This window comes from Arvicola amphibius, chromosome 9 (assembly GCF_903992535.2).
Source record: "Arvicola amphibius chromosome 9, mArvAmp1.2, whole genome shotgun sequence".
NCBI classification, from domain to species: domain Eukaryota; kingdom Metazoa; phylum Chordata; class Mammalia; order Rodentia; family Cricetidae; genus Arvicola; species Arvicola amphibius.
In genome coordinates, this window is record NC_052055.2 from 41,771,847 (window position 1) to 41,787,792 (window position 15,946).

A 15,946-nucleotide genomic window follows, 5' to 3' on the forward strand; every position below is an offset into this window, starting at 1 on the left:
ATGAGGGTCCTGGTATAACTTCGTAAAAGATTAGATAAAGGAGTCTTCTTCCTTCAAGAGCAGACTAATCCAACATCCAGCCAATTGGTCTTTTAACCTCATTAAAACTGATGTCAGGCATTGCGAAGTGTTTTTTCTTGAACCATGGGGTGATTCCTAGGCCTATTCTTTAACTGATTTTCATGACACTCCTGGAAATGGTAATGGTACTAGGCACTGGCCCTGCAGACAGGGTGTGAGAACTGGAATTATAGGTGCTCACAAAACAAAGTTATACCACATTTAGAGTAGCAGAAGCCAAAACACAAGCCCCGAGGCTTCAGACAGGGACAAGGCACAGAGCAGTGTGAGTGGCAGCCCTAACCTAAAGTTCTCTCCTTCCCTTTTTCTTATTTTTGGAGACAGGGTATCACTTTGTAGCCCAAGCTGGTCTGGACTCACTGTGTAGCTCAGGTTGGCTACATCCACCTTCCTGAGTGCTATGATTGTAGGCATGAGTCACAAGACTAGCTCAAACAAAGTTTCAGAAGCCAGAGTCTACTGGAATAGTAGTACCAAGTCAGCGAACAAAGACAAAGCCTACAGACCATTACAGTGCTCAACCAGTCTGCAGTCCAAAAGGGAGATTAAACTGGGGCCACTAGAAGGTGACAGCCAGAAACACAGGACAAGCAGAGAAGGTTACATTATGGTGGGTAGAGATACACATTGTAAGACAGCCAAGAGTCTATTGACTAAAATTGAGAGCTAAGGTTCAGGCAGGTCACAAGGCAAATTTGCACCATCACCAGTGGCTGGTTGTCTTCTTCAGGCCCTCTAAGAATCCCTTTGTGGTCATCAAAAACTATCAGCAACTGATTTGAGGGTACCTTCTGCTCAGTGAGATGAAAATCAAAAATGTCAAAGTGTAGCTTTTCCTCTTGTTAGTAGCTCTGAACGGCTGCCACAGATGAAGAACAATGCAGAGAGACGTATTTGGATGGCCAGCCAGGCAAAACAGAAAAAAATTGTTGGCTAATACCTGTGAAGATCATGGGAGGAAAAAGGATAAGAACAGATCCCTTTTTTTATCCTGGGGGACCTTCAGTGTTAATGCCAGTACCCTATAAAGACCACAGCTCAAAGGATGAAACATTTTGAGTATTTTAATTTTCACCCTAAATTAGCCATTGGCATTCTCGTTTTTATAAATTCCTAACTTAAATGTGTGTGTGGGGGGGAAGTCAGTCACACTCAATATGCTCTTGACAAAGCAGGTAATAATCAAGTTTTGCTCTCGAGACTGTCTCTACCAGGAACTGTACAAATGGCTATTTTCAGCTCCAGTCCAGCTACTGAGCTGCAGGTCTTTGGCAGACGCAGTGACTGCCCTAAGCTTCAGTTTCCTCATCCGTGAAATGGAGACAGCTATTCCAACTTGCTAGGGAATAGGCAATATTCAGAGGCTGAACCATAAACATGGTACCTAGCATAAGAAAGGTGCTCAGGAAGTGAGAATAACTAGAAAGTAGTAATAGTCTTATAACATGAAAGCAGAAGGCTTTAGTTCACTGTCAACAGCTATGGGAAGCTGTCTCTGTCCCGTAGGTCAACATGAGATGTCAGGCACTCTTAGCTCTGCATTTTGCTAGCTGGCATTACTCTCTAATCTTACCAGCTGGTCTGTCAGTACCTGGCCTGGAGTTGTATGCAGAGAATCTCAGTCTGCAGACTTGTCCTCTGTTGGCAACAAAAGCAGGGAAGCTTGCTGTCTGGAATGCAATGCAGCACAAGCATGTCGTAAAGCAACAAGGGGCAGGCTAGCCACTCCCAGGAGTGTCTGGCAGGTGGACAATTACTTGCCAAATACCCATGGAGTGAAGTCCTTTGCTTTTTAAGTAGCAAGGAAACTATTCAAAAGCAGTATTATAGTATAAATCAAAAAGAAAATAGCAGTCAAGAGTGACCAAGTGAGGTCCTTTTCTGATGACCCCTTGTAGTGATAGTTTACCTAGTTTGTACTGTTCCTCATCTTGTATGTACATACATACACACACACACACACACACACACACACACAGAGAGAGAGAGAGAGAGAGAGAGACAGCAATGACAACTTTTAACACAGCCATGGGGAGGTTTCATGGAAATGAAGAGGCACAGAGCCTTCAGAAAGTCCAGAGTCCTCAGAAAAGAATCTGAGAATGGAGTCTTCCGCATGAAGGCCACTTTGAGCAATGTGGCCATTAGCACTCCCTCTACTGTAGGTAGAAGCAGCAGAGTGCACCATAGAGTGTAACAGGAAAAGCTTGGCAGCTCCACAAGAGCCAAGGAAGAGTGACTCTACTGGACCTCCACCTGAGAGGCGACAGATGGAACACTGAGGTGGCCATATGCTTATATTAATGGACACTGAGGGTTATCACAGGCTGGTGAGGTGTGCTGAGCATTGGCATAGTACCTGCTTTAGGAAGAGCACCATGCACTTCTCACATGCATCCTTTGAACACCTTTCAGTTGTTTACAAAGGCAGCAGCTATGCTCACAACTATGCTACCAACATAGAAGTATGCTTGGGATCCAGGACACTGAGTGTTGGTGTGACCACCTCCTGTCTATATCTACTTGTTTAGGCTTTGCTCCAGTGAGAGGCAGAGCAGGTAGAGAGCGAGCAACTTGCCACGGAGAAGCACAGGGATTGGACTTGAAATCTGGGGAGGCCTGCGAAGCAACGGGGCACATGGGGTAAACAGAGGTGGGATGGAAACAAACCTCTGTGTCAATTTCAACATAGACCAAGGACAAATATGAAAAGGCCCTGAAGAAGCTTAATCAGACCACATCAAAGTACACAGAGAACACGAAGCAGGTGTTCAAGCAGTGCCAGCAGTTTGAAGCACTTGCACTTCTTCTAAGAGGGCTTTACACACCACATTGTAGATGCCCAGAGGGCCTGTTTGCAGAGCCAGCATACAGCATAGCCTTGGAAGGCTTAAAACAGGGAAGGCATGAGGGACTTGATGCTGCCAGCTCAAAATGGGTCTGGGCAGCAAGGGAAAATGTTCTGGTGCCATAGCCAGGACCAGCATTCTGAAAATCCACCTGGGCTAGTGCAGCATTGGCCAAGCCTCAAGTCTTCCGCCCCCAGGACAGTCCCTTGTAGAGGTTATCTCATTCCTGCTGCCAGCTTGACCATTGCCATCTTGGTGACTGTAGGTCCTGGGGAGGCCAGAACAGAAAGGCACTCCAGTTTGACTTATGACAAGGTGTGCCTGCATCAGGAGAAACCCAGCAAGCAGGACAGATGATGGGATAGAAATCTACTTCCTTCATCCATCTGGCAGAATCGTTGAGAAATGAATGTCAGGTCAGCAGAAAGTTCGCCATCTTCTAAAAAGATGGTGAACAGTCATGGCTGCTCTGCTGTTATTTCGTCTCTGTGACATCCTAGAAAGTAGGCCAAACTGTCTCCATCTTGCAGATGAGGAAACTGAGCTGCTACATAGCTTTTAGGGGACAGGAAAAGAGACAGGGCTGGGACTGTGTCCTGCTCTTCCGTGTGTGAGGTACCTTCCACTGTGTTTGTACTTGGCTGTGGCAAAGGCCTGAATCAGCACAGCCTGTCTCTCTGTTCCAAGCCATGGGGAGGGGATGATACACGATGTAGTCACTCCTAGGGCTGCTGTAACAGAATCTGGGCGGCATGGCAGACAACAAGGGAAGCTCACCACTCAGTTCTCAAAGACACAAGTCAAAAACCAAGGTGTGGCCACACCCCCCCAAGGCTAGAAGTGCCTCTTCTAGCTTGTGGGGTCTGCCACAGTCCTCAGCTTTCCAGACAGCTGCCCACTTCTCTCCAGTCCTCTGGCCATCTTCCCCTGACTATCCAGTATAGATTTCTCCTCCTTTATAAGGGCTGCTGTCTTTATAAAGGGGCCGCTTTACTGAACCTGCTTTAAGTTGTTCACCTCTAAAAGACCCTGTTTTCAGCAAAGGCTCACCCGCAAGGTTAAGACTTCGGTCATTGTTTTTCGGAGAATGCAATTTCAATCCCTAGATATTCTAGCACTGAAGGGAAATTGAGGGTCAGAAAAGGTAAAGACCCACCTGTGTAGATAATAAGGACCTAACAGGTCCAGCCAAGACCGTGTTCTTGCCCCAGGAGGCCGGACTGAGCCTTGTAGTTCTGCCCTCCTCCCATACTACCTTTCACTTGGGGAGGGAAACCTCCAGCTCTCCTGAGAGCAATGGAGGAGGGGACATTCTGACATTCTCCTCTAATGGCTTCTTCCTCAACATGACCTGAGCCAGTGGGACTGCACAGTTGCTACCCACATAGCACTCCCAGGATCAGACGCAGGGCAGGTCTCAGTGTGCCACCTGGTCTGGTGTGAAACTTACTTGTTGGTGGGTCCCAGGTTCTGGAGGATGGATGGTGTCTGCATCTGTACATGTGATGGCCCTGGAATGGCATTCCTGTGTCTGGGAAACAGATTTGTGCAGACTGCAGAGACCATCATGCAGGCTACAGGGCCTGCTGTGGCTGTGAGGAATGATGGCTGGGTCCTGCCTTTTGTAGAGCTGCCTTTCTGTCTCTGATTTAGCTACAAAACCATTTATCAAAAGCTGGGAAGAGCATCAAAGCAGCTGATGGCTCCTGCTGACCCCTGCTTGGCTGTAGCCCAGGCAGCAAAAGATCTGCTATGCTGGCCCACTAATAACCTGGCCCCACCTGCCTCTCTGCACACTGATGACCATCTGCCAGCCACTCTGGGTGTGAAGTGAGTGCTGGAAAGCAAGGTACAGAAGCCACTTCAGCCTGCAGTTCTGGCTTCCTGGTCTGCAGCTCACATCTGTCTGAAGAGCCTGTGCTTTTCACAGTAGTCTAGGTGTCTTGCCTGCTGTCCTTCTTCCAGTAGGAATTGGTACTGTCATCCCAGCTACAAGAGGAACTGCCTCTTATCTCCATGGGGTCATCAACACACCTGCAGAAATAGGAAGGAAAAATGATGATGGGGTGTTTATTTTAGGTCCTATTCTGGGTCTTGTTTCTAGGTGTGGGGCACAAGTCTCCTCTGCCCAGTCATGCACTGAGATAAATAACCTCCACATGATGTGGCCAATAAACAGGAACAGATATGAGGTGTCATTTCCAAGGTCTTTGAAGTGTCTGTTAAACCCAACCTATTTTCTCTTTGGGGGCTGTAGCAAAGGGAGTACTATATCATAAGAGTTGCAGCGCTACACAGAAGAAGGGAACTTTAGACCAGTTGTTCTCAACCTTCCTAATGTTGCAACCCTTTAATACAGATCCTCATGCTGTGGTGAACCTAACCATAAAATTATTTCATTGTTTCTTCACAACTGTAATTTTGCTACTATTATGAATCATAATGTAAATATCTGATGTACTGGATATCTGATGTATGACCCTGTACGGGTTGCAACAGTCACATGCACCCAAAGCTAACTTGCTAGACACAGGGATTAAACTGCTTTATGCTGAGCCCCTGAGACTTCAGAATGCTTACAGAACATGACCTGGCTTACTTGCACAACACAGGTCCCCCTCAAGTCATAGACTTCATTTTATCCTAGCACTGTTACGGATGCTCCTAGGATCTTCTAGCTGCCAATCTCTTCCCTGGTCACTGTGTTCATATGAATCATGTAATGTCACTCACTGACTTTCTGGAGTTGATACAAAGCTACAGGACCATGGATCACTGGCACCCTTCTCCAGAACTCTTGCCAGAGTGGTCTAAAAGTACCCTTGAATAGATGTACTGGGCCTCGGGGTTGGTTTTCTCCTTGTCAGTCTGAGCATCATTAAAGAAAGTATCACTTAGAGAATGGCACTCAATGCCAGCACTCCATCCTGTGTGATAAAGGAAAGATTCCCCAAGAAGTTGCTAGCACAACCGGTTAGCCAGGATAGGATGGAGCAAGAGAGAGATTTTCTATGATATGTGTGGGTATGGGGTGCCCATGAAAGTTTGTGATGGACAAAGAGCCCAGGGGGGATGGATGTGTCCCCCGTATGAAGATGGATTTCACAGGGACCTGAGGAGAGAGCAGAGTCCACAGCTGAGGGTTTAGGCAAGGAAGGGTGATAGGAAAGAATGCAGAGGCCTTAACAACTGAAAAGACTGGAAGTTCACAGGAAGCAATGGCGAAGTACCAAGACCCATGTTATAAAGGGTCACAAGAAGATGGATGTGCTAGATCAGAATGGCAGAGAGCCAAAGACAGACAAGAACCATACCAAACCTGGAAGAACTAGGTCAGAAACCAGATGGGCCAGGATCATGGGAGAGGTGCTAAGAACAAAGACATTCTTTTCCTGGCCAAAAAAAAAAAAATAGCAACAAACAGAGGCAGATAAGCCCAATGTCTGTAGCAAATAGGGGATTTCACAAGAAGCATGGAGAGAAAACAGAACTGCTAAATGTGGCTATGTCTTCTCTGGCAAGAAGGACATTAAGAACATGTCTGTTACATTATTCCCATCCACCCAAGTAAGAAGATGTGGTATTTGAAGTATCTCTGGCTTTTAGCTAGAAACCCACTAGATACTCCTTTGCAGTTGAATGGATCAGCACCTAGGCTCTGGATCTAACTGAAGAACAGAGACAAGAATTATTGTTCAAAGAACAGAAACCAGGACAACCGAGGAAATAGAAGTAAAATCAGAGAAGGGTTCCAAAGGACTGAGTAGTTGCTGACTTTCACATGTATCAGGGCTTTTCTTTAAGGGCCCAGGAAAGGACTAAGACCAATTCACTGGCAAATATACAAGCTACTCAATAAGTGCTTTCTAGGGGTCAGAACTAAGGTAGGGGGTAAAAGGGCAGGACATAGCTCCTGTCCCTGTTCATGAGGCTTGCAAACTGGTTCACAGAAGTTGTTTTGGGTTCAGGACCCCATAGACCTTCTGGGCGAGAGGCAAAAGTCTGAGAGGCTGGTAGGCTCCTGAAGGGCACAGATGAGGTACCAACACTAATAGGGGGTAGAGTCAGGGGACTGGAACCTCCGGGCTCTTTAAGATTGTTCTCACACAGAAGTGTGTAAGTTTAGCATCACTCCAAGGAACAAACATTCTTCACTTGTTAAGAGCTTATCCTGGAATGTAGGGGGCATTAGGATCCTTTCAACTACCCTAGAGAGAATACCACCTTGTATAGGTGCCCTGAGCAGTCCACACATGAGTTTTCCCAACTCTTCACTCATCCACGAGAGCCTTTCTATGCTCTGGCACCCTGTAGGAGATGAGAGGCAGTTCCTTTTGTGGCTGGGATGACAGTGCCAATTCCTACTGGAAGAAGGACAGCAGGCAGGACACCTAGACTACTGTGAAAAGCACAGGCCTCTTCAGACAGATGTGAGCTCGCAGGACCAGGAAGCCAGAACTGCAGGCTGAATAGCTTCTGTACCCTGCTTTCCCAAGCACTCACTTCACACCAGAGTGGCTGGCAGATGGTCATCAGTGTTGCAAGAGAGGCAGGTGGGGGCCAGGTTATTAGTGGGCCAGCATAGGGGATACCTAGTCACTCACAGGCAACTCTATGCCAGCCCAGCCTGCACAGCCATAGGCCCATGCCAGGACTCAGCAGCCTCTCCCCATCACTGACCTTCACCCAGCGTGGCTTTGATTTCTGGGTCCATTTTCTCCAGGAGCTTTTCCTTCATGCTGTGTCCTCCACACTGCACCTTCCTCCCCTCTGAATACATTGCTACCTGTCCCGCCGGAAAAAGCCTTTAGCAGCTAGCACACTGTCTTGTCGCCAGTCACGTCCCCCACCAAAGGCCATTTGGACTCCATGGGGCTCAGTAAAGAGTCCAGTTTCATTATTCTGAATGCATCATTTATAATCTAGAAATAATGGAATTCACTATAAAATATGTCCCTTTGCCTAAAAGAAACAGCACTCTTCCATAATTCATAATATGCAAGTTCTAATGGCTGATGAATAATTTGGAAGCAGTAAAAGCACTCTGCGGCACTGCCATGCTGGCTTTCAGAGGGTGCTCACTTCATCTCTGGTGCCAAATCAGCCAATCCAATCCTGCTCTGTCCCTGTGGTCATCAAGTGAACTAGAGCGCTGCTTCTGTCCCTAAATAACCTGCAGGTCACCATCTACATGGCACCAAAATCTCTCTGCCCTACATCCAAACACCCAGGTTTCAAACTGAAACTGGTCCCTGGCACAGCGGCCTTTGGGGCTGACCCTTCTGATTGAGCCAAGACGAGAAAGGTTCCTGAAAGCTCCAAGGCAAATACAAAGGTTGACCCTGACTGCGAGCAGTACCATGTTATGGGACAATGCACATAAAGTTAGGCCAGTGCCAATTCTCTTATGTCCCCTCTGTCAAAAAGGGTTAAAAAGCTTCAATCACACTCTCCTTGCCACTATGATAGTCTTGCCCAAGCAGAGAATCAAGTGACTATTGATAAACACACTGAAACTGTGAAACCAAACAGCACTGACAAACACAGACAGACATTCCTATCTAGCAGCTCCACCCTTGCTATCCTATCACATTCCATATCTGTGTAACTATTTTCAAAGCAATATTACCAAATCATGGAAACAACCAAATTGCCAATTCCTGAAGTGAAAGGATCAAGAAAGAGATGATACTTGCAGTGGGACTTTACTCAGTCTTCAGATAGAAGGGAATTTTGGCCTCTTTCACATAAGCATGAAGCATGAGAACAAATACTGAAAGAGAATTAAGATGTTAAACCATGTGTTGTGAACATTTATCACAAGAGAAAAACTGGGACAAATAAACTTGCACCAGCAACAAATCTATCAAATTTTAAAAGAGACAAGAAGCCAGACAGTGTGGCGCAACACCTTTATCCAGCACTCAGGAGGCAGAGGCAGGCAGATCTTCTGAGTTCAAGGCCAGGAATGAGCTAGTTCCAGGACAGGCACCAAGCTACAGAGAAACCCTGTCTGGGAAACCAAAGTAAATAAATAAATAAAAAGAGACAAGAACATGACCATGCACTCCAACATTCTTAGACCTCAGTCTCAGACAAAATAGATGACAGATTAATCTTAATGAGTAAGAATATACAAAATTGCTACCCTTTCTTAATAACAAACCTATTTCGTATATGGCTATTTATCCTACCACACCTTTACGTCTTTTTAAAAAAAAGTCAGGTGTGATGGCATAGTACCTTTAATCCCATGCACCAGGAGGAGAGGGAGGTGGATCTGATCTATATAGGGAGTTCCAGGATAGGCGGCACTATGTAGAGAAACCTGTCTCAATTCAAAGGAAAACTCCCAAAACAGTGTGACATAAGTTTTAGTTAACACAAAGGAAAATTATGTTGTGACTATCACTAGTTTTCATGTTATCATGTATAAAAGTCCTCATCAGTTTTATCCTATGGGGACAAATGCTCCTTTATGGTAATCAGAGTGTGTCAATATTCCTTAAGTCCTAGCCACTACAACAAAAGAAATTGCTCCCACAGTTTCTAAACAGCCTCTGTATACCAGGTTCCATTTCCAGGAAGGAATAGGGACAGGCCAGCTGCTGGAGGAAGAGGCCAAAACCTGGCACGTGTTTCTAACAAGGGCCCAGGCAGATGATGCAGACCTTGCTGGCCTCAACCTGACTAGGGGTCCTTTTTACTATTATTTCACTTCACTTTAGGGGCCCGGTTCCTCCCACAACGGGCGTGTCTGCTCAGAGGGCAAGCAAACTCTGTCTGACATTCAAAGTGGTGGTTTGAATGAGAATGGTTCTGACAGGCTCTTATGTTTGAATGCTTGGATTCCAGTTAGTGGAACTGTTTGGGAAGGATTAAGTGTGACTTTGAGTGGGTGTGAGCCTGTTGTAGGAGGTAACACTGGGGATAGGTTTTAAGGTTTAAAAAGCCCACACCAGGTCTGTCTCTCTCTCTGTCTGTTTCTCTCTCCATGATTTAGGATGTAAAGCTCTCAGTTTCTGCTCCAGCACCATGTCTTGTCTGCTTCTTGCCATGGTCATGGACTAACTTTCTAAAACCATAAGCAAGCACCCAATTATATACTTCCTTTTATAAGAACTGCTGTCTTAGGATTTCTATTGCTGTAGAGACACCATGACCACAGCAACTCTTATAAAAGAAAACAATTAATTGGGGCTGGCTTACAGGTTCAGAGGTTTAGTCCATTATCTTCATGGCAGGAATTATGGGAGCATGTACTACACAGACATGGTACTGGAGGAGCCCAGAGTTCTACATTTGGATTGGCAGGCAGCAGGAAGAAAGAGAGGCACTGGACCTGGCTTGAGCATTTGAAACCTCAAAGCTCGTCCCCAGTAACATACTTCCTCCAATAAGATCACATCTCCTAATAAGTGCTACTTCCTGGTGATCAAGCACTCAAATCTATGAGCCTATGGGGGCCATTCTTATTCAAACCACCACAGTTGTCTTGGCCATGGTGTCTCTTCACAGCAGGAGAACAGTAACTAGGACATCTGCAGAGGTCCACAGTGTCAGAGTAGATTCAGAGTTGCCAATGCAGTCCAAGCCCTTGGTAAAGAAGACCTTCACATCATAAACATGTGAAACCACCAGCTAAAAGCCAAACAAATCCATCCACTCACACTTTGTCCTGCTAGAGGATTATACTGGATGCCATACCTGGTGTGAGGACCCCACCTTCATGTGAACTCTCAACCTTGTATGGTGTGTACAAGGAACTCCCTTCTCTCTTGAGTGTTTAATCTGTACTCTTTAACTTCTTATAAGGCACCGGAGAGAAAGGAATTGTTGCTTGGATATCCTGTATCAGGCTTTTATCTTTAATATCAGAACTTTATTTCTCCCAAGACCTCCACAAAGGCCTGACAGAAAATGGCTCCTTTTTCCAGGTTATTAATTTATGAAAGGTCACATTCTAAGATTTATTTTTATAGTTATGTGTATATGTGTGCATATGAATATGTGCACATGAGTTCAGGTGCCCATGGAGTCCAAAAAAACAGAGGCACTGGATGCCCCTGGAGATGGTGGTCCACACAGGTGGCTGTGAGCTGCCTGATGTGAGTACTGGGAACTTATCTTGGTCTTGATGAAGAACAGCATGTGCTCTTAACCAAAGCCATCGTTTCAGCCCCAGTGATGCAAGGTTTAAACCCTACTTAACTGTTGGTCTGTTATTTTACTTGACGTCAAATCAACAAAATGCCGGGCTGTGGTGGCGCATGCCTTTAATCCCAGTACTTGGGCGGCAGAGGCAGGTGAATCCCTGTGACTTCGAGACCAGCCTAGTCTACAAGAGCTAGTTCCAGGACAGCTAGGACTGTTAAACAGGGAAACCCTGTCTTGAAAAAAAAATCAAGTCAACATAATACAAAAAAGCAAGGAAAGACTCACCAGATAAAACTCTAGTGAACACAAAGTGACCCTGAGCAATTGATAAAAAGAAACATCCATCGGTTATGCTTGCCCCGTTGTGATTTTTGGCACTGCAGTCAAAATATACCTGAAATAAAATTGTTACATTTTGTTATATATTGCTAAGAATTAATTTATATTAGCAGGATGAGTTATCTTATATAGCACAGCACACAACTAGCTTAGCAGCTGTCTAACATTCCCACTTTAAATTCTGGTAACTAGGAAACATGACCTATTTGTTTGGTACTGTGGCAGCAAGATAATCCATCTCCTTCTCTGCCTGCTGTTTTCCCCTGTGCACCTACCTGGAACAGGCCATTAACTTTCAGCAATGACTTCCTGACTCCAAGTATCACTACTGCCATCTCCTACAGATTACTGTGTCCCTCATCAGGTAAGCCAAGCTGCTGCTAAAGGTATGATGTCTACCCAGCAGACCACGGCTGATAAACAGTACACAGGCACCATGGGCTACACTATCTACATCTCCAAAGAGTAGGCTGTACTGTTTTCCTGGCCTGGCAACCTGGAGAATGTTACCTGCTAGTTCCCAACACGTTCATGGTCTAGGATAAATACAGGCATTTTCCTGGGGGTGTGGACAAGCACACCCACATCTGGAGCTGGTGTGACAGCTACTGGCCTCTGAAGGAGCTCCCCATTTCACCTCCTGGCTAGATACTGTCAGAACTTCCTAGACCGCTGACAGAGAAATTAAGTACAGACCCTGCCAGTTCAAAGGTCTGGGGGACTCTGGAGAAGATCACTAAATTAAATGGAATCTACTGACTTTAACAAAGCTTTGCCATCTCTGTTCAGGGTACCATAATATACTGCATGGAATAATTTAGCATATACGACACAGCTGAGGACATGCTGCCTGACACCTAGGACACAGACATAGCTGATCACACAATGGTTACGGCCAGTGTCACCTCCCATCTTACTCACAAATGGGTAGATTCTGATGCAGCCTAAGGAGCTCCCATCTGGTATACAGGCAATGTCTGAGCTCTTTTACACAGTACTGCTAAACTGTAAGAGGAAGCTTTTTGTTTGAAATAATGTCTAACTCTGTAACTCAGGCCAACCTGAAACTTATTTAGCCCAACCAAATTAGCCTTGAACTTGTGACAGTCCTCCTGCCTTAGCCTCCCAAGTGCTGAGACAATAGGCATGACTCACCATGGCATGCTCAGAAAAAGACTTCCAAAGGTTTGCAAAGCCTTCAAAGGCATGTGGTCCAACTTCTATGGCACGGGCAGGGCTGAAGAAAGTCACCTAGGTAGGTCCTCTTAACAGAACCAGAACCAGGCATATGGGAAAGCGCTCCACTATCACAGATGGTCCCGGTCAGATGTTTGGGAAGGAGTCTTGTAGGGGGCTAACTGTAACAACCGTGCTTCAGCACTGGCACCTCAGCTCATCACTGGGAGAGCAATGGTATCGTGGCGGCCTTCCATCACGAAGACCTACGAGTCCAGTCACTGGCAGGATGTATTACGTTTTATTTACTTAAATCCAAAAAATCATGTCTTTCTTTTGTAGTAAGTGCGATTTCTTCTTGTACAGCTACTTGTACAGCTAAATAGTTTGTTCAGTCATATCCCATGCCAGGAATTCTACTGCAATACAATAAAACAATATGAAAAGATGAAAAGTGTCATCTAGGGTTTCAGAAATTTAAATTTTTATTTTGTGTGTATAAGTGTTTTATCTGCATGTATATCTGGGCACCCCATGTGTGCCTGGTGCCCATGGAAGCAAGAAGTAGTTTGGGGTTTCCTATAACTGGAATTACTAAGGATTGTGAACTGCCATGTTGGATGCTGGGAACTGGAGTAGCTACTACTCAACCACTGAGGTATCTCTCCAGCTCAATTTTTTTTTTTAGAACTTTAAACATTTGTAATAATATTGGGGTGGAAGAAGAGATGGCTCAGCTGTTAATAACACTGGCTGCTATCAGAAGACCTAGGTTTGGTTCTCAGTAGCCACATGGTGGGTCACAAACATCACATTCTAGGGAATAGGATGCCCTTTTCTGGCCTCCACAGGCACCAGGCACACAGACATACATGCAGGAAAACACCCATACATTTAAAATAAATTTTTTAAAAACTGTAATATTATAGCTATAAATTGGTTAGCATGTTTGATACACTGGCTTTGCACTGGTGAAGGGTTACTCATGGCCCCAGGTTGAGTTATCAACACAATTACTGTACTGTATCAACAATACACTATTGTGTATGTAGTAAGCATAGCGACGGAGAGCTTGGGTCTGTAAGCCACACACACTACTCACCTCTTAACATCCAGCTAGGAACCTAGCACAGAAATGAGTGCTGAGCAGGAACGTAGTCCCTCTGGGGCACTGTCCCTTACCATCCATCGGGTAGTGGCTCTATCTCTTGTGTAATTTCTGCCTCACTTTTTACCAAGGTGCTCGGCGTGACCAGTAAAATGTGGCAAAAGCGACAGGATTCAACTTTCAAGATTAGGTTACAAATGGCACGATGGTAAACAGCATACCGGAAGTCCCAGTACTCAGGAGGCAGAGGCAGGAAGATTTAGTTCAAGGTCAGGTGGGTCTAAGTAGTGAGGCATTACCTTTTTAAAAAAAAAAAAAGGTACTTATACCGACTTCTCTCTTCAGCGGGTCACTACTAAACAACCATGAATTGAAGACACTCGGACAGCCCTGTGAGAAGCTCAAGTGACCAGGAACTGGGTGACGCGCTAGTTCAACAGCTAGCGGGGGACGGGACCAGCTCGTGGCTCTCAAGTTAGGTGCCTTTAGCTCTTCCTGCGGAGACGCCACCAAACTCGGCTAGAGCAGTGTGAGCGGACCGGATGTCTACCAGTTGCTCACAGGCGTGGGCGAGCGAAGTCACTTGGATCCCGTACGGGCGGGCGAACTCGGCCGTTTACCAACTGGCCGGCTCCGCCTCCCACGCCCGCCGCGCGGTCCCGAGCTTGCCCGGCGGCCGCTACCTGGTTGCTAAGCACCGAGCGCAGGCGGCTGAAGATGGCCAAGATGTCCTGATTGCCAAGGTCCCCCCATGACCACCCGAGGATCGGCAGATAGGGCGTCCTGAGAAGACCTGAGAGAAACTGTCGACGCCTCAGGGAGGCCAACCGCCAACAGGCAGCGCGTGGCAGCAAGTTCCGCCCACGTCCCGCCCACACCCGGAGCTCCAGCCATTCTCTCTCCGCCCCTCACGCAGGCTGCGTCTCTGGCCCCGCCCCCAGCATTACCGGCAAGCTCCTCGTTCCGGCAAGCTCCTCGTTCTGCGCCTTGCCTCCGGGCTGCGAGCTTGGCGCACAGACGGTGCTCTGGTGCGCGTGCGCCACACGCCTAGGCGCCCACGGGAGAGGTCTCTCGGGAAGTTGTGAGGTAGCTGACTTAGGATGCTCCTCTCACACTGGATTGTCACTATTTTATTCTCAACTAAAGCCAAACCCTGAATCTGGTAGAAATTTTTTTTTTTTTTTTAAAGAGAGAATTTTGTTTTGTTTTGTTTTGTTTTCGAGATAGGATTTCTCCGTGTAGCTTTGGAACCTGTCCTGGAACTCGCTCTGTAGACTACGCTGACCTCTAACTCACGGAGATCTGCCTGCCTCTGCCTCTCGAGTGCTGGGATGAAAGGCGTGTATCACCATTGCCTGACTGTAGAGAGAATTTGGCGACTGAAGAGAAGTCTCAGTAAGAGTGCCAAAGGACCTGGGGTTCGATTCCCAGCATCCACATCTCAGGGGACCTCACATCCTCTTCTGGCCTCCACAAGCACTCTCAGGGTACACAGTATATATTATATGTGTGTGTAGTGTATGTATAAATGATTTTCTGCAAGAGTGCTTTGCATACATACACACACAATGAGGCAGCGTTTTATGTAGTCAAGGATAGCATGATGTACTCATAAACTCATGTAGCCGAGGATGAATTTGACTTTGTGATCCTTCTATCTCCACAACCTAAGTGTTGGGATGACAGATATGCATCACTACCCCTGATTTTTTTTAATTAAAAAATTTTTTCATGCAATATATTTTGACCGTGCCCTCCCCAACTCCTTCCAGATCCTCCTCAGTTCTTCCCACCCAATTTCATGTTCCTTCTGTCTTGGAAAATAAAACAAAACAAACAACCCAAGATCCCCAATACAAAATAAAGCAAAAAGCCCACAAAAATGCTATTGAGTTTGTTTCCTGTTGGCTACTGTTTTCTGTTAAGTACTCCTGGGCATGGGTACAATCCCTGGGATGTGGCTGATATACCAATGACACATTAATTATGCATGTCTGTGTGTATGCATGTGTGTACCCTGGCACTCCTGGAGCTAGTGAAAAAGAACTCAGGCCCTCTGGAAGAGTAGTAAACTTTCTTAAACCATGAGCCAACTTCCCCAGCACCCCCAAGCTCACCTAGCACTTGGGGCTCCATCCCAGCCTTATACAATACAGGTAGCCTGAAGGCTGGAACTCCGGAGCAGGTGCCTCTTACCAGGGTGAGTGCAGGGTAGTCGGAAAACGTGGCCTCAGGT

General features: G+C 46.2%; 1 long non-coding RNA gene across 2 annotated transcripts; it reads right to left on the minus strand.

Annotated features, from left to right (window-relative positions):
• Nucleotides 1–1,381: 1,381 nt before the first annotated feature.
• On the minus strand, nucleotides 1,382–14,539 carry LOC119823454. 2 transcript variants are annotated; one of them, XR_005286954.1, is made up of 5 exons: nucleotides 13,705–14,539; nucleotides 12,582–13,021; nucleotides 11,373–11,481; nucleotides 4,381–4,964; nucleotides 1,382–3,716 (listed from the first exon to the last, which is right to left on the minus strand). It is a non-coding gene; the product is annotated as an uncharacterized LOC119823454 (long non-coding RNA). The 2 variants fall into 2 exon arrangements; XR_005286953.1 differs by lacking the exon at nucleotides 1,382–3,716 and having other exon boundaries at nucleotides 4,110–4,964.
• Nucleotides 14,540–15,946: the final 1,407 nt, after the last annotated feature.